This window comes from Mangifera indica, chromosome 1, assembly GCF_011075055.1.
Source record: "Mangifera indica cultivar Alphonso chromosome 1, CATAS_Mindica_2.1, whole genome shotgun sequence".
In the NCBI taxonomy this organism is placed as follows: Eukaryota; Viridiplantae; Streptophyta; class Magnoliopsida; order Sapindales; family Anacardiaceae; genus Mangifera; species Mangifera indica.
The window spans coordinates 7,612,839-7,632,538 of NC_058137.1; the positions used below are offsets into that span (position 1 = coordinate 7,612,839).

General features: G+C 33.4%; 1 pseudogene; it reads left to right on the top strand.

Annotated features, from left to right (window-relative positions):
- Nucleotides 1-937: 937 nt before the first annotated feature.
- LOC123228364 lies at nucleotides 938-19,041 on the top strand (annotated as a pseudogene).
- The last annotated feature ends 659 nt before the right edge of the window (nucleotides 19,042-19,700 follow it).

The following is a 19,700-nucleotide window of genomic DNA, read 5'->3' on the forward strand; positions in this document are numbered from 1 at the left end:
TCTATTAACATGCTACAGTGGTCATAGTAACCATCAAAGCAAGGAATAACTAGTTGGACAAAGTTGTCAGTGACCATCTTTCACTGCTATTAAGTGAACTGAGAATGGTTGTTGCTGATACTCTCTCTTCTAGAACCACTCACAACTTTTGACTTTGGTACAAGATGTTAGTAACAAAACACTCTCATAGATATTTTAACAAATATTTGGTGAGTACAAAAATAGAGAACAAAGAAGAATGAAATTTTATTATTTTTATTCCTTTCATATTATTGTATATATATAGCCAAGCAAAGTAAGACCCACCAGACAAATAGTAACAACATCAATAGTTGCTAAAGATTAGGAAACCATTAACAAACCACTACTAACAAAATCAATAGTTATTTGAAAATGGAAAACCACTAACGGACTAATTTTAACTCATTCAGTAAAATAAATAAATACCATAATCAACCAGATTTTATTAATCGAGTAATGAATTTAGTATTATAAAATCAAATTTATTAAAAATCAATCATTTTATTTAGGTTTTATTTTGTAAATGAATAAGAAATGAAATTAGTTTATTTTATGTAATATTTGGTTTTTTTTTTTAAATTTATTTACGATGATTATTATGCCTAGCTTGGGTGTTACTTTCTTCTCGACGCCAACCTGTGAAAGTATTATGGTTTGATTTTCATTTTGATCCAAAAACATTAGTAAGTTACGTTGCAACCATAAAAAGGAAATTGAAACCCATTGCAACAGCTACACCACCTTGCACAAACCTTTTCTTAACAAGTGTCAAAGCTCACAAACCCAAATGTATGCAATTCGCTATTACACCCAAAACAACCTAATCCAAACCCTAAAATGTCGATTCTACTGAAGACAAACTTTTCTAATTCAACTCCAGCTCCTACTGTAACCGGAACAACAAGAAGAAGACGACATGGCAAAGCACTCGGTTGGGTGGTAGGTCTTGCTACAAAAACGATGGCTTCTAGCTTTGCTAATCATGCTCTCTATCTCAACAGTGATTACCTTCTTTATCAGAGTTGCCTTTGATCCCTACGATCACCTTCTTGAACTTGCTGAGAAACTAGTTAACTCAGTTCCAAAAATCTCTACCAAACCTAGCCCCCTTAGTTTCATGAAGTCCAAGCTCATTCTCTTGGTTTCTCCTAAGCTATCACTTTCGGGTAGCCTTTCTTATCTAATGATCGTTCAGTTCACTATTACTTTCATTTCTTAATGATTATTTTCTAATTATGTAGTTTATCAAATAACTAACTGTTTAATCAATATATAGTAATTTTCATTTATAAGATTTACATTGTTTTTTATAGTCACAGCTCTATATAACACACCTGTTTGGCATGTTGGTTCTGTTTTTTTGTAAAAATTTTAGGTGAAGAATCATAGACCATTTTTACCCATGACTTTTGTCAGTTTTGTGTAGTTTCTTAAATGGAGTGGAGTATTGATATAGTTTATTGGAGCTAACAAAATGTCATGCATATATTTGTGACTTGAATTGTGTTGTTTCATCCATGCAAGGACATTAGAACTATAGTTAGTTAAATTTAAGTGATTATGTTTTCAAGGAATATGCATTGGTTATCCATCGAGAAATATGAATTTATGTATTAGCTCATCCACTTAAAATTGTTTGCATGAAACAAGTGAATTCATATCTTATGAAACTGGAGAAACACATGCCATTACATTAATAGTCCTCCTCTTATATTGAGTTTCATGGTAAAACTAACTTGCATGATTTAAGATCATTCCATCTTATCACTCTATGAAATTCCAGTAATTCTAGTTTTGAGATGTTGGGAGGTAATTCAAAGATTATGAACTAGTGCATTGCATTTATTCCTTCTTATTTAGACAAATAAAATTTGGGTCCATGTTGTTATCATGCGTGTCCAAATGTGATGTTTAGGAAGCTTACTAGGGTTGGTTGTCTGTATTACTGTATATAGGCTGTATACGTTATTCACCAAATATAGGTCCTCAAAACCATAGTTCTGGGATGTGGGATAAATTGATCCTTCCAGAACATCGACAGTCTTAGTTAATGCTCTATGTTTATACCAAAAATTGACTAACTAAAGTTACTATATTTTGTCGTATTCAAGAAGAATCTTTCTTAGAATGTTTCTGTTGTAGCATGTGCCATTTAAAGAATGTCAAAAGCTTGTTGCTTCTTTCCATGAAGTTTTTATATGTTTGAACAACATTATAACAAACATTTGTTTGTAGCAATGTGATATTAGGGAATGGTACGTTTCATGTGGATATTTTATCCTCTTTTGCCAGCTATTGGATGGCCTTTTCAAAAAAGTAATTGGAGTCATCCAATGGTTGAGAAGGTGGGGTAATAGTACACCCTTTACCTATTAAGCCTTTGGCATAATATCTTAGTTCTTGAGAAATTTTGGCTATTCATAATAAATGCATATGTGGCTGAATATATATTTCCATATTAAAAGTATTTCATGTGAAAATCTTTCCCTTTGTTTTATTTTCCCTTAAACGTCCTTTTTGGTATACATCCTATGTTTTTTGTAATATTTTTTCAGGCGGTCCATTGTTGCTGATGGAACTAGCATTTTTATTAAGAGATGTTGGTTCTGAGGTTTATTGGATGACAATTCAGAAGCGGTCTAAAGATGATGAGGTGATATACAGTTTGGAACATAAGATGTTGAACCGAGGGGTACAGGTTAGAATTTATATATCTTAATCATACACATTTGTACTTTGTTTAATTGTTTTTTATGGTTTTTTATTATTTTTAATTCTTTAATTTGCTTCCATTATTTAAGTTGGTTCTTGATGATATATTTTAAAAATTACATTTAACTCTCAAATCTCATGCCTATGTTATGGTAGAAAGAGGATAATCTCTATTATAAATTCTTTTTTTTTTTTTTTTGTGAATGATGTTGCTATACTATCTCATTAAAAATTTTTAATTATGTGAACAACTCGAAAACATTTTATGATTGAAGTAAAATGTTGAAGTGGTTTACAAATTGAAATTTTCTCTATTCCTCTTCAAGAAGGATATTATTTTTTGTGGGAAGTTTAAGGGGCTAGCACTTGGGAGAGGAAAGGAAGCTCAATGCATCCTTACTTTTCACTTTTGTGGGCTCAATAGATGAACTGTTTACTAACAAATTATTATACCACTATATCAATTCCATGTAGATCAACTGAGTAGATCTATACCACCACCATTGTTTTAGGTTAACTAACAATGGACATTTTAGTATAGATATAGTCAAGCAAAACTATTCCTAGTTGGCTCCAAAGGTTAGTAAAATTGGTGGAGTATTAAAACTTTTTAGGGAAAGGCCTAGGTTCGAGTCTTTGTCACACTTGTGAAACCTTTACTTACCTGTGTAGTGGTTGTGGATTCAGTTACTATATGAAGGATCAAATGGCCTAAGGAGAGGGGTGAATTAGACAATTTTAAAACTATCTTTACCAAATTTGAGAATTAAAACAATTTATTCAAATCAAATAATGTTGCCTATTTTTAATCCAATTTATGAGAATAACTAAAATATTTCAAATAATCAATACACTCAAAATAACATAGCATAAAGTATAAGTTTAAGGGAAGAGAAAATCAAACACGTGATGTATAGTGGTTCGGCTCAACCCGGCCTACATCCACTCCTCCAAGCTTTCTCTCTTGGAGTATTCCACTAATCTTTGGTTGGCTAAAACCTCAACCAAGCTTTTCTTCACAACCAAAATAGCTTCCAAGGTGCTATTAACCTTTACAAATGTTAAAGCTCAATTTCTCTCACTAGAAATTTGCTAATCTCTCCAAGAGTGAAACTCACTCTTTTATAGCACGAATTTTAGTACGAAATTGAAATATGATCTCTCTTAAGAGTGTATATGAAAGTTAAAGCTTAGTACAACCCAATGCAAATGAAATTACAAAGTGTATGAGCAAGAGTTTTGATTAGAGAGAAGAATTTGCAAGTGAATTGCTCAAAACTAATTTGCTCTCAAATATGTGAAAATTCTTGGTGGCAAAAGTTCTTTTCGAACGAATTTTATTAGGTTTATATAAGGGGAAATAAGGAAAGTTACCGTTATGCACAAAGATAGCCGTTTTAATTTTTCCGAAAATGCATAATTCGGTCGATCGGATCTAATTCGGTCAACCGGATGTGACGTGGCACTTCCGTGGAGCTTACGTGGCACTAGCCGTTGGAAAAGAGCAATACTATGTGTACCCACTTTGGGTACACAAATATATACACACTCATATGTGTCATCATATGATTGGTTATTATTTTATTTTTAATTCAAAATCATCCAATCACATGATGACACATATAAATGTATACACATTTGTGTACTCTAAGTGGGTACACGTAGTTTTATTGGTTGGAAAATTCAAACCAAAATTCGGTCGATCGAATTTAATTCGGTTGACCGAATTTCTGGAAGCCAAAATACATGGCTTTTGGACAATTTGGAAGCTGATTCGGTCAGTCAAATTCAGTCGATCAAATTTTATTACATTTTACCCCCTTAATTTTCAAAAATATTTTGACCCCTAAAACTTTGAAAAGTGACAATTTAACCCATTTTTTAAAATTCTTTCAAAACCAACATTAAGATATGAAAATGTAGTTCACAAAACTTCATCATTTTAAATGAATTAATAAACTTTAGTGAAAAAGTTGGCTTAACCCAATAAGTTTGAAAAATGACATTTTAACCCAAAATGTAAAAGATATGAAAGTGAGTTTTCAAAATGAGCTATCCCATGTAAATAAGAATTCTAATCAAAACAAATGCTCCAAATTACAAACATGTCTACCTAAACTTGAGTTTTACTTCAAATCTTCAAGAATTCTTCACTTGAGCTTTGTCTTCATTTTTATCTTGAAACTCCTTCAAGTGTATTAGATAAATTCTTGCAATCTAAACACACACTCAAGTAAAATCATTAGTTAATATGCTAAGGGACATATTAGTTTGTTATCATCAAAATAAGAGCATAATGACTCCTTGAGTCAACAATCGCCACTTTTTTGATAATGACAAACACATATGCACTTCAAGGAATTTAGTAAAATATATCAATGGATGTATTTTCTTGAAGTTAAGAAACGCTTGATTCTAAAAAAATTTTGCAAGAGTTCGCCTTAAAAAATCAAGTTTCCTCCCTCTGAATATATGCAAATAATAATATATTCAACATTAATCTCATCAATCACATATATCCTTATCAAAATATTCACAACATATATCTTTATCAAGATATCCACAATATCCACAATATCAATGAAATGAAAGTATCAATCATCAATCAAACTTTTCTCTCCCTTTGTCATTATAAAAAGAATAAGGCAATGGATAAAATGAGATGAGCAAAGAGATAAAATAAGGGAAAAGCAAATGATCACCAAAATGGTCCAAAAATAATCATCAAGACAATGTCAAAATATATCGATACTCATCCAGAACCATAGCAATGCATAAAGACAATGTCTAAACTAGCAAATAAGAGTATATAATGAAAGTCCATACATAACAAAAAGATAATGAAAAATATAGATAAACTAAGAAGGTGGAGGAAAACGACGAAGAAGCTCAGCGATGCCTCCTCGAAGATCGACAATGCTGGCACGAACATCAATAAAATCAAAGCGAACCTCAGCACAAAAATCAACAAAATCCGAGCGAACCTCAGCAAGCTCCGCAGATAAAAGAGATATAGGATCAGCAGCTGAGACGGTGGTCGGCTCAGCAGATGAACTCGCTCCAGTAGCCATCCGAGATCTCTTGCCACAAGAACGCGCTTGGAACTCAAAAGAGTCTCGGTCCTCATCTGCCTCATCGTTAGTGTCATCAATATCAGCTGAAGCATCAGATGCCTGGGGCTCAGCATCTATATCAGCGCCTAGATTAGCGGCAGCCTCTCCTCTACCAGGTATTAGCTCAGAAATATGACGCCAGACATCATTGTGCTGGATCAGCCTCTCCTATAGCACAGAGGTTTGAAGCAGTATATGGATCAACAGCTGGCTCGATATCTGGCTCTTCAAGGAAGAAAACGCCTACCTCCGAAAGAATCAATGTGATAATAGGGGCATAAGGGAGATGATGGGTGTGATGAGATAGTGTGGAGACCATCAAATCAAATATGACATGACAAAGGTCTATAGGAGACCCCTAGAGGAGATGTGAGAGCAGATAGAAGTCAATCGTGCTGACTTCATTGAAATGGCCAGATTTTGGTGCAAAAGTATAGCTAATAATGTTATGAAGTAAACGGGTTGATAGCGTGAGATGTCTATGGGGTAGACGAGAGACTGTATCAAGGTCAGGATTGCCCGTCATAGCTCGAAGGGCATTAAGATATAATAGGTCAGTAAAATGCCACCCTCGGAGGGGAAGAAGAGGACCACGGACAACTGGAAGACCTAAGGTGACAGAAGGCTAGTATGAGAGAGATGAATCTCATAGCCTCAGATGAAAGAGGTGGCTTCGCTATGAAGCTGATCAAACACCATGTTCGCATAAAATTCACGAACAAGGGTAGGATAGACAAAACCACCTAAGGTGACAAAACGAGTCCATCTAAATCTATCAAAAAGAGGCCGGAGGTGGAACTGTGCTAGCAAGTTAAAATTAACTTGTCGAGTTTTACACAAACCACGACAACTATAGCATTCAACAAAAGTCACGGCAACTTGAGCGGAACAAAAACGAGTCTCATCAAAGGGAGCCTCGAAAGGCTCGCCTTGAGCAATAGGTGCTAAAGAGCTAGTTTTAATATTTCTAGATGGCCTAGGGGAACGCCTAGCACTACTACGACGAGTGGTAACCATGATTGCAAAATACGAGGATATACACAATAACTACAAAATCTAACTACTTATGCAAACAGACTACAAATTGAAAATTTTTAAAGGATAAAACAGAGAGCAAGAAAGGAAATACCACACAAAACACGATGAAATGTGACAAAAAGGAATGCTATGTCAAATGTATGTATAAGGGTAGAATCGTAATTTCATACAAACGAACCCGAATTGGAAAACTAACTACACACCTCAGTTGGAGAGGATGGGAGGATGACAGTGGTATATTCGAAAGTAAAAAGGGTCGACTAGAAGGGGTAGTTTTGGAGACAAATCTGAAAATGGGTATAGAATTTGGGGGTTTTTTATGGAAGGCTAATATGTAGGAATTGATGCTTGGAGCTTGGAAGAATGATGCTAGGAGTGATGATTTTGTAGCAAAAAGGTTGAGAGAATCAGAAGAGGGCTAGAGTTTTTGTGAGAAAAGAATGAAGGAAAATTGCCCTTTTACGCTAGAATTCGGCCAATTCGGTCTACCAAATTTTGCAATTCAGTAGCCGAATTTGCAAAATTTTGGTCAACTTGTTTTACGCATTTTGTGTTCTCAATTTGAACATATATGAGTCCAAATGATTCAACTATGTATTGTTTATTCAATCATGCATGAAATGCAATGTAATTCTATGCAAAAATATGATGAAAATTTAAATCAAGCATATTAAAAACAATGCAATAATAATTGATACAAAAAGAAACATCAAATATGATCAAACATTAAAATGAAGTATAAAACATATATTGACATTTTTAATTCAAGCAAAAACACCATAACCACAATGATATGTAAGTGCAAATGCTAATATGTTGATTCCATGATCCCAAGTTCACCTCTAATTTTGCAAAAACGTTCTTCCCCAAGCGGTTTTGTAAAGATATCCACAAGTTGATTTTCGGTGGATACAAAGTCAAGACAAATATCACCCTTTTGAACATGATCTCGAATAAAATGATATCTAATTTCTATATGTTTGGTTCGAGAGTGTTGAATGAGATATTTGGATAAGCTAATAGCACTTGTGTTGTCACACAAGATTGGAGTTTTAGATAGGCTAACTCCATAATCCCTAAGAGTTTGTTGCATCCACAAGGCTTGAGCACAATAACTACCGGCGGTAATATATTCCGCTTCCGCGGTTGATAAAGCTACGGAGTTTTGTTTCCTTGAAAACCATTAAACTAATGCATGACCTAGAAAATGACAAGTACCATTAGTACTTTTTCTATCGATTTGGCTTCCGGCAAAGTCGGCATCCGAATAGCTCACTAGGTGAAAAGACGTTTCTCTAGGATACCACAACCCTAAAAATCTAGTGCCATGTAAATATTTGAAGATTCTTTTAAGGGCTTTTAAATGAGATTCCTTGGGACATGATTGGAATCGAGCACACAAGCACACACTAAACATAATATCGGGTCTACTAGCGGTTAAATATAAAAGAGAGCCAATCATACCTCTATACATTTTAACATCAATATTTGGCCCACTTTCATCTTTGGTGAGCTTGATAGTTGAACTCATTGGTGTGCTTGAAGCTTTTAATCCTTTCATGCCAAACTTCTTTAATAAGTCCTTGATGTATGAAGATTGGTTGATGAAGATATCCTCTTTGCTTTGCTTAATATTAAGTCCGAGAAAATACTTGAGTTCTCCCATCATGCTCATTTCAAATTCTTTGCTCATGAGGTTAGAAAATTCTTCACACAAAGAGACATTAGTAGATCCAAAAATGATATCATCAACATAAATTTGAACCAAAAGAATATCATTTTCTTTTCTCTTAATAAACAATGTAGTATCTACTTTTCCAATACAAAAGTCTTTTTCAAGCAAGAATTTACTCAAACGTTCATACCATGCTCGGAGTGCTTGTTTTAAACCATAAAGAGCTTTTTGAAGTTTAAAAACATGGTTTGGGAAATCATGACTTTCAAACCCGGGAGGTTGTTCAACATAAACTTTTTCCATGATAAATCCATTTAAGAAAGCACTTTTGACATCCATTTGATATAAAATAAAATTTTTAGAACATGCAAATGTTAAAAGCATCCTAATGGATTCTAGTCTAGCTACCGGTGCAAAAGTTTCTTTAAAATCTATTCCCTCTTCTTGGTTGTAGCCTTGAGCCACTAATCTAGCTTTATTTCTAACAACCACTCCGGACTCATCCATTTTGTTTCTAAAAACCCATTTTGTGCCAATAACGGATTGATGATCCGGACGAGGGACTAGTTCCCAAACATTATTTCTTTCGAATTGATTTAGTTCCCCTTGCATGGCTAAAATCCAAAATTCATCATTTAATGCATCATGAAATGTTTTTGGTTCAAATTGTGAAAGAAATGCTAAATTATTACAAAGATTAAAGGTTGATCTAGTTTTAACACCTTGATTTTCCTCACCAATAATTAATTCTTTAGGATGAGCATTTGCATACCTCAAAGCCTTAGGAAGATCTTTATCTTTATCTTCTTCATGTTTTAGCTCTTGATTTGCTTCATCCTTATCATCATTTGGTGAATCATGAAATTCCATTTGGTCACCATTTTTAACTTGATCATCATCAATATCAACTTGCACACTAGTTGAAGGATTAGATTCATCAAAAATAACATGCATGGATTCCTCAACTACTAGTGTCCTTTTGTTAAACACTCTATATGCTTTGCTAGATGATGAATAACTAAGAAAAATGCCAATGTCCAATTTTGAATCAAATTTTCCTAAGTTTTCTTTTGTGTTCAAAATAAAGCATTTGCATCCAAAAACTTTAAAATAACCAATATTTGGTTTTTTGTTTTTCCAAAGTTCATATGGAGTTTTATCTAAAGATGGTCTTATTAAAACACGATTTAAAACATGGCATGCGGTGTTTACGGCTTCCGCCCAAAAATATTGAGGTAAAGTTTTTTCATTTAACATGGTTCTAGCCGTCTCTTGAATTGTCTTATTCTTTCTTTCAACAACACCATTTTGTTAGGAAGTTCTAGGACAAGAGAATTGATGTTCAATACCATGCTCATCACAAAAGTTTTCGAATAAATGATTTTTAAATTCTCCCCCATGATCACTTCTAATGCAAGAAATATGCATTTCTTTTTCTTTTTGTATTTTCTTGACAAATTTTGAAAATGCATGGAGGGCTTCATCTTTTGATGCAAGAAAAAGTACCCAAGTGAATCTTGAAAAATCATCAACAATAACAAAAGCATAATGTTTTCCACTTAGGCTTGCGGTTCTTGAAGGACCAAAAAGATCAATATGAAGAAGTTGTAAAGGTCTAGATGTAGAAATATAAGTTTTACTTTTAAAAGAATTTTTTGTTTATTTACCAAATTGACATGCATCACAAATTTTATCTTTAATAAAATCTATTTCTGGAAGACCTTTTACAAGCTCCTTCTTGGAGATTTTTGAAATTAAGTCTATGTTAGCATGACCTAATCTTCTATGCCACAATCAACTATTTTCATGCAATGCGGAGAAACATAGATTTTCATGAGATGCATTTTCTACATCTATGGTGTAAACATTTCCATCTCTATTTCCTACACAACTTGTTTTTCCATCATTCATATTTTCTATAGTGCAACTATTTGGCTCAAAAATGACTTTAAATCCTTTATCACATAGTTGACTAATGCTAAGGAGATTATGCTTAAGACTATCTACTAAAAGAACATTTTCAATGATAATATGAGAGTTGTTACCAATATCTCCAATGCCAATAATTTTACCCTTCGCATTGTCTCCAAAGGTGACATGTCCTCCATCTTTCTTACTTATTGTCGAGAAAAGTGAAATATCTCCAGTCATGTGTCTTGAGCAAGCACTATCGAGGAACCATTTGCTTTTCTTCCTTTTATTTTTCGGTTCCTAAACACAATAGGAGATTCAAGAATTTGTCTTAGGTACCCAAATCATGTTGGGTCCTTGGTGGTTAGTTTTTGTTCCCTTAGGAACCCATACTTTCTTAGTGCCCGTATGATGTTTCTTTTGAATTGGGCAAGATGATGAGATATGACCTTTATTTCTACAATAATTGTAAGTTATATTTGATTCACTTGAAGTTGAGGCTTTAACAAAATAATTTTTTAAATATTTTGTCTTGATAAAAGGTTTATAACCAAGTCCTCTTTTGTTTAAGACTCCGCTTTGTACACCAAGCATTTTATCAAGAATATCTTTTCCATTTTTAAATTTTAAAACTATTTCACTTAAATCCTTTGCTCCCCTTTTTAAAACTTCAATTTCATTTTCTATAATTTTTTTTTCCCTTTTAGCTATGCAAATATCATTTTCAAACTTTTGTTTTTCTTTTTAAAAAATGGAACATTTGTTTTCTTCATTTTCTTTTCCTTTAAGCTTAAGGATTTTTTGTTTAAGATTTTCATTTTCTTTCTTTAAGGACTCATTTTCCTTTTCCAAATTAAAATTTTTCTTTTTAAGGGTTGCATTTTTAGACATGCAAAGAGCAAGTTTTTCATTCATCTCTTCAAGTGTATCATATAACTCTTCATATGAAGGGTTTTCATCTATCTCATCATCTAGGTCATCTAAATCATCACAAGTATTAGATGAGTTAGAGTTAGTTATCTCATTATTTGTAATTGCCATGAAACACATGTTGGCCACTTCATTATCCTCCTTTTTGGATTCACTTTCATCGCTATCATCCCACATAGCCTTCATTGCTTTCTTTTTCAATCTACCAATTTTGAGGAGAGGGCAATCATATTTGATGTGTCCTGGCTTCTTGCATTCGTAGCACACAACTTGTTCTCTCCTTTGTCTTTCTCCCCTTTCACTTTTAGAAGCATCATTTTTTATGAAGTTTTCATTTTTTCTTAGCTTTCTATTTCTTAGAAGCTTTCCAATCTTTCTACTCAAGAGTGCGATGTCTTCATCTTCATCATTTGATGTCTCATTTTCCTCTTCTAGGAACTTTTCATTCTCTTTGATGGATGATTTGAAGGCGATACTCTTTTTCTTCTTCTCCACTTCTTTAATTTGTCGTTGCTTCATAGTAAGCTCATGAGTGAGAAGTGAACCTAAAAGCTCTTTAAGAGGTAGAGTCTTAACATCTTTTGCTTCTTCGATTGCCGTCACTTTGGGATACCAAGAGGGAGGCAAACATTTAAGAAGTTTCTTTACATTTTCTTGGTTAGTATAAACTTTACCAAGATTTTTCAATTCATTCATAATAGTAATAAATCTATCAAACATGTCACTAATAGTTTCATTTTCATTCATCTTAAACAACTCGTATGAGTGTGTGAGCATGCTAATTTTAGTCTCTTTGACTTGTGAAGTCCCCTCATTTGACACTATCAATAATTCCCAAATTTCTTTAGCCGAGGTACAAGCTTGTACCTTGTTAAAGTTATGTTCATTTAATGCACAATATAACACATTCATAGCTCTAGCATTAATGGCAATATTCTTCTTATCTTGAGGGGTCATTTCTTCCCTAGTTTTGGGCACTTGTTTTCCATATACTTCTTTCATAGGAACAAAAGGCCCATCTTGCACCACATCCCACAATTCATAATCACTTTGAAGGAAAATCGACATACGATTTTTCCAATGGGCATATCTGGTGTCATCAAACAATGGCGGTCTATTAGGGGCAAGCCCTTCACTAACGGTATGGGATTTTCCTAGGTTCATGGCCATTGCTCTAAACGGTTAAGTTTATGAGAATGAGCAACCAAGCTCTGATACCAATTGAAGGATCGAATGGCCTAAGAGAGGGGGTGAATTAGGCAATTTTAAAACTATCTTTACCAAATTTGAGAATTAAAACAATTTATTCAAATCAAATAATGTTTCCTATTTTTAATCCAATTTATGAGAATAACTAAAATATTTCAAATAATCAATACACTCAAATAACATAGCATAAAGTATAAGTTTAAGGGAAGAGAAAATCAAACACGTGATGTATAGTGGTTCGGCTCACCCCGGCTTACGTCCATTCCTCCAAGCTTTCTCCCTTGGAGTATTCCACTAATCCTTGGTTGGCTAAAACCTCAACCAAGCTTTTCTTCACAACCAAAATAGCTTCCAAGGTGCTATTAACCTTCACAAATGTTAAAACTCAATTTCTCTCACTAGAAATTTGCTAATCTCTCCAAGAGTGAAACTCACTCTTTTATAGCACGAATTTTAGTACGAAATTGAAATATGATCTCTCTCAAGAGTGTATATGAAAGTTAAAGCTTAGTACAACCCAATGCAAATGAAATTACAAAGTGTATGAGCAAGAGTTTTGATTAGAGAGAAGAATTTGCAAGTGAATTGCTCAAAACTAATTTGCTCTCAAATATGTGAAAATTCTTGGTGGCAAAAGTTCTTTTCGAACGAATTTCATTAGGTTTATATAGGGGGAAATAAGGAAAGTTACCGTTGTGCACAAAGATAGCCGTTTTAATTTTCCTGAAAATGCACAATTCGGTCGACTGGATCTAATTCGGTCAACAGGATGTGACGTGGCACTTCCGTGGAGCTTAGGTGGCACTAGCCGTTGGAAAATTCAAACCAAAATTCGGTCGACCGAATTTCTGGAAGCCAAAATACATGGCTTCTGGACAATTCAGAAGCTGATTCGATCGGTCAAATTCAGTCGATCGAATTTTATTACATTTTACCCCCTTAATTTTTAAAAATATATTTGACCGCTAAAACTTTGAAAAGTGACAATTTAACCCATTTTTTAAAATTCTTTCAAAACCAACTTTAATATATGAAAATGTAGTTCACAAAACTTCATCATTTTAAATGAATTAATAAACTTTAGTGAAAAAGTTGGCTTAACCCAATAAGTTTGAAAAATGACATTTTAACCCAAAATGTAAAAGATATGAAAGTGAGTTTTCAAAGTGAGCTATCCCATGCAAATAAGAATTCTAATCAAAACAAATGCTCCAAATTACAAACATGTCTACCTAAACTTGAGTTTTACTTCAAATCTTCAAGAATTCTTCACTTGAGCTTTGTCTTCATTTTTATCTTGAAATTCCTTCAAGTGTATTAGATAAATTCTTGCAATCTAAACACACACTCAAGTAAAATCATTAGTTAATATGCTAAGGGACATATTAGTTTGTTATCATCAAAATAAGAGCATAATGACTCCTTGAGTCAACACTATATTTCGGGTTTACCCATCCAATCAATATAGGTGGAGTCCTCAGTTACAAAAAAAGAAAAAAACTATTCCTAGTTGGAACATAACTTACCATTCTTTTGGTACTTAATTTGGCAAGTTCAAAATATCTTGTTATGTTTAAGCTTTTCACCCTGATATCTTTTAATTATACCTGAAATGGAAAGAATAAATTTTATGCTAAGAAGTGGAAATATGGTTTGAGCTTGTACATTATTTTCTCATATATCTGATTTTTGGACAAGTAGGTACCTCTCGTTGTGTGGTCATATTTTATTATGAGTCAACAACTTCAACATCATGTGGAAGTGGAAGTCTAAGCTTAATGATTCTAAGCATCTCATTTTTTTCTACCTTCCTGATGTGGATACTAATCTTACACACGACCTCACTTCTATCTATATTAAGAGCAATGCTATGTGTACCCATTTTTTGTACACAATTCATATACACAGTGATGTGACATAATGTAATTAGGTGATTTTAAAACATGTGTCATCATATGATAAAAAAACATCAAATCACATGATAACACATCATCTGTGTACATAAATTGTGTACCAAAAATGGGTGCACATAGTTTTATTGCTATATTAAACGTGGTTATTTTAATCCACAATATTAAATGCTGCCAATGCTCTTCTATTCTTTCTCTTTCTCTCTCTATATCTTTGTGTGTCTTTCCTTCAATCCTTTGAGCAGTCTTTTGGTTTTGCATGCTTAGAGTTTGCATCATATGTCTAGGTTATAATTGATTTTATTATTATTTTATGATTTTTATTTTGCCCCATTTATTATAACTCAGGATACTGTCTCTTGTTCATGATTGTTCTAAATGATTTAAAATTTTTTCCTAGTTTCTAATTATTCCTTGTAAGTATTGCTAGATTGTCTCTGCAAAAGGTCAAGAAGTTGTAAGTATGGCTCTTAAAACAGATTTGATTGTTTTGAACACTGCTATTGCTGGGAAATGGTTGGATGTTGTTGTCAAGGAGGCTGTTCCTCATGTTCTTCCAAAGGTATTGTGGTGGATCCATGAAATGAGAGGGCATTACTTCAAACCGGATTATGTCAAGCACCTTTCTTTTGTTGCTGGTGCAATGATTGATTCGCATGTTACAGTAGAATACTGGAAGACTAAGACTCAGGAGTAGTTGAGGTAAACTTTTAGGGGGCGTTTGGTTTGAGTAATGTTTTATTACCAAAATAGAAAGATTATCTTAAAGATATATTACTTAGAAGATTACTAGGTATAAATAATTACTATGTTTGATAAAATTTGGTTGGTATAAATAATTATTATGTTTGGTTAAAGGTAATAAAAGATTACTAGTAAATTATTTTACTTAAATGTCTTTGAATATAATTATTTTTAAATATTTTTATATTATTTGTCATATTAATTAAAAATAAATTTATTTTTGTCTCAAAAAATTAATAAATAATAATATAATTATAATAAAATCAAGATTACCTTGGTAATTTTTAAATACCTAACGTGAAGGTGGTAATCAAATTACCATATATATTACCTGTCACATCAGCATTGGTAATAAAAGATTACTATAATATTTTATTACTGGTAAACCAAACAAGGGAATAAAAGATAGATTACTAAGGTAATCTTTAAATACAGAAACCAAACGCCCCCTTAAGATTTTACAGTTTACTATCTTGTTGCATTTACAAATTACCCCTCATGACTTATGTTCTTAGTAGGTTTAGAATGTCATTTCATTTTTGTTTTCATTTGAAGCCATTTTCGAAGTCTAGACTTATAGTATTTCTAGGGTGTGAGGCTCAAATGCAACAAATCTCTTAATTTGAAATTTTAAGATGGGCATGACATCATAGATACCATGGTCATGCACTGTATTTTTTAATTTGCACTGCAATTCTTAGCATATTGTTATCAAGATTTTTCATTTGTGTCACTTCGGAACCTTCATATACAACCCGTTCCAGAGTATCATCAATATGGGGCCAATTGGTTAAAAACAATTAAAAAAATACTATAAGTCCTAAAACTAACAAAATAAGGCCTTGAACTGAAAAAGGTAAAGTTAACAGTAAATTAGGACATTATTGTATCTTTGTAACTGTAAAGTAACTAAGCAAACTAATGCCCCTTGATGCTCAATCAATAAGTCAAAATTTAAATCTGCAGTGATCTGATTTCCAATTGCTTCCACTTCAACCTTAAACTTTTTCTCAGTTGTCCTCTACCATAAAACAAAAAGCCTCTTCAAACTTTAAGAATACTACATGCAATACTAAAAACCTGTAATGCAACTAACATTAGAAATGATCCATTTAATTTATACCTGTTGTTAAGTGAATTTTTGTTCAACAATCTTGATGTTATTCGCTAAGAAAACTACATATCCACATCCTTTACTTAGAAGGATACAATCATTTACATCTTTTATTTACCCACTGGTGTTAGCTTGGTTATGGTCATATATTGAATTATCATTCTGTTCGTCATGATGGAATTAGCACCCAATTCAATTGAAAACAGAATGAAATAATATGAGTTCCTGGTGACATCCGAAATTCCTAACTATAATCAAAAGTTAAATGTAACCTCACCTGTGTGACCCACTGCTCAGTTCATAAATTTCATGATTATTTGCTCCCTGCTAAAGCAAAAAGCCCACGCTACCATTACTATGGGAGAAGAAGAAAACTACTGAACTAAGAAAAAGATTTACATTAATGAATCTGAGATCTGAAGATGCGTAAATACACGATACCGTAATGAATCATCAGTGCTGATAATAAATCTATAACCAAAGCAATGCTTTGGATCGAGCGATAAAACCAAGGGCAAACATATCCTAGACGATGATGATATTATAAAAAATCTAGTAGTGGTTAAAGCCATTCTGATTAGACTAGTAGAGTTTGTCACACCACTGCAACTCTTTCAATTGAACACATTATCCCTGCCACGAGTTTGTGGCATCTGCCCAATTGAAGAAAATCCTAAAATTAGTTCTCAGTTCACTTTTTAGTTCTGATTTTCCTTTTTTTGTTGTACGTCATGCATTCTCACTGAATACATTTACCACCTTACTCATCATTCCCCTCAAATCTTAAAGATCCTGTTCCAAGGCTATTTGGTTAAAATTTATACTGTTATTGTAATATTATATGTTTAACATATCGAAAGATGAAAGAGAGTTACGTTTATATCAAACAGTACTGAAGTACTTTTAATCCCAGGTGTTTCACGTGGAAAAGGACAGGATCTATTTCTTCGTTCCTTTTATGAGAGCTTGGAATTGATTAAAGGAAAGAAGTTACAGGTGCCATCAATGCATGCAGTGATAGTAGGAAGTGACATGAATTCACAGACCAAGTTTGAGTCAGAATTAAGGAACCTTGTAGTACAGAAGAAAATTCAAGATAGAGTTCATTTTGTGACCAAAACTTTGACAGTGGCACCTTATCTTGCTGCTATTGATGTTCTCGTTCAGAATTCCCAGGTAGCTTTTTTTGTGTCTGTGTTACTCTTTATTTCATTGTTAAATCTGCCCCCAAAAATAATGTTAGCTAATTACTAGCTTCCTTTTGCTTCGATATTGGTTTTAAACTGTGTTTTTCCTTTTTAGTCTGCCATTTGATGGTTTAATCGTTTTTAAGAACCTATAAACTATGAATTATATAGATAAAAGGTGATTTTATGTGTACTCTCATTCAGTATACATAGAGGTACATCAGGTAACAGGTAAATGGCAAACCTTAATTGCTTAACCTATTTTTGGTGTGTTGGTAGTAGGATTTTTTGGTTTGTTACTTGATAAAGTCTCTAGTGTATGACTTGTATTCAGATTTCCAACATGATAGAAATTTTATGGCATCGCAGCAATTTTGAAATTATATGACAAAAAAATAATTCAAAATTCATCAACATTCAAAAAACAGGATTGTGCATCTGAGTAGCATGACTTTTGGGCAGGAAATTTTACAGGGTTGTTTGCTTCAGTAAGTTTAAACATTTAACAAAACAATTCCAAGTTTCCTGTGTGAACCAGTTCCATGTCCTCCGAATAGGTAATAACCATACAGATGAAGGCTTCTTTCTTATTTGTAGTCAGTGGCTTATCAATTTTGTGTCTCTCCTATTTCAGCTGCACCATTATATGTTTATCTTAACTTTTCATTTAATTGGCTTCTATTCTGGTTAGTCAGTTAATAATTTTATTTGGGACATTCTTATTTCTCTATAATGTATTTTTGATAAATGACTCGTACTTTTATGACTTTCTCCTCACCTTTACTTTATGTAGGCACGAGGAGAATGCTTTGGGAGGATAACCACTGAAGCCATGGCATTTCAGTTACCAGTACTGGTATGTAGTGAACTTTCTTTCGGTGCATCTATATAGTGTTCTGGTGAGATTGTATTACTTGTTTATGATCTTACAAATATCACTTGTCAACAATACCTGTATAAATCAGGGAACAGCAGCAGGCGGCACCACAGAGATTGTAGTGAATGAAACGACTGGTTTGTTGTATTCTGCTGTAAAAGAAGGGGTCACTCCTCTTGCTAAAAACATTGTGAAACTTGCAACTCATGTGGAGAGGAGACTTACAATGGGGAAGAGAGGGTATGAGAGGGTCAAAGAAATGTTTTTAGAACAGCACATGGCAGAGAGAATAGCTGCAGTACTGAGAGAAGTCTTACAGAAGTCAAAGAGTCGCTCACGATAGATGCATTTTAAGGTCTTTTAACCATCAGGCAGAGCCAATCTCAACCAGGACTCTCGTGTTGAACATTGCATCCAAAATTATATGGACTCGAATGAGAGTTAAATTTTCTGGTATGAGATGTAGGTTCTATTTTGTGCTCCCGCCCTTCACATAAAGCATTGTAAATTATGTATATATATAATATAAGGCCATCTTGTTAGACTAATTTAGAAGTAGTTTATAGATGACAGTTTCATTGTCATTTACTTTCTTGGCAACTTAAGATATTTAGATGGTATACAGTGTTATGGGTCAATTTATTGAACTCATACAAACAGCTAAAGCTCATATACACTGACCCGTATACAAATCACTACCCCCTATACAAACACCGCTATCTTTCTCTTTGTATGCCTAAAAGAATTTATTGAACTCATACAAACAGCCTAAGCATACATTTTCTTCTTCCATAGAAAAGAAACTCTTAGAAAAGCAATTTGATATTCACTTTTGATGGCAGCTATAATCTTATATCTATGTACTTGCCAACCTTGTTCACATGTCCCCAGATTTGATGTTCTCATGGATTCCTTTCATCGTCTTAGTTATTTACAGGTGAACTATCGAAACTACTTTCTTTGGGCGGCTCTCATTGTAGTTATTCTTACAAGGACGCTTGAAAGAGTCGATTTGGTTTTCTCAGTTTTATGGTTCATTGAGAGAAGGGATTGAGCCTGTTTCTTCTATGCTTTCTGCTCTTTTTAAGGGCTGTAGCGAAGTTTGATTTGAGTTTGGGCTGGCAATTACATGCTCAGACAGTTTTGGTTTGTGGTTTTGTGTCCGCTCTTCCTAGTTGGGTCACATAGTAGACCAGTCATTTGAACGGCGCTAGTTACTCTGGAAAAATTAATTATATGTGCATATATGTGTTCTCGTA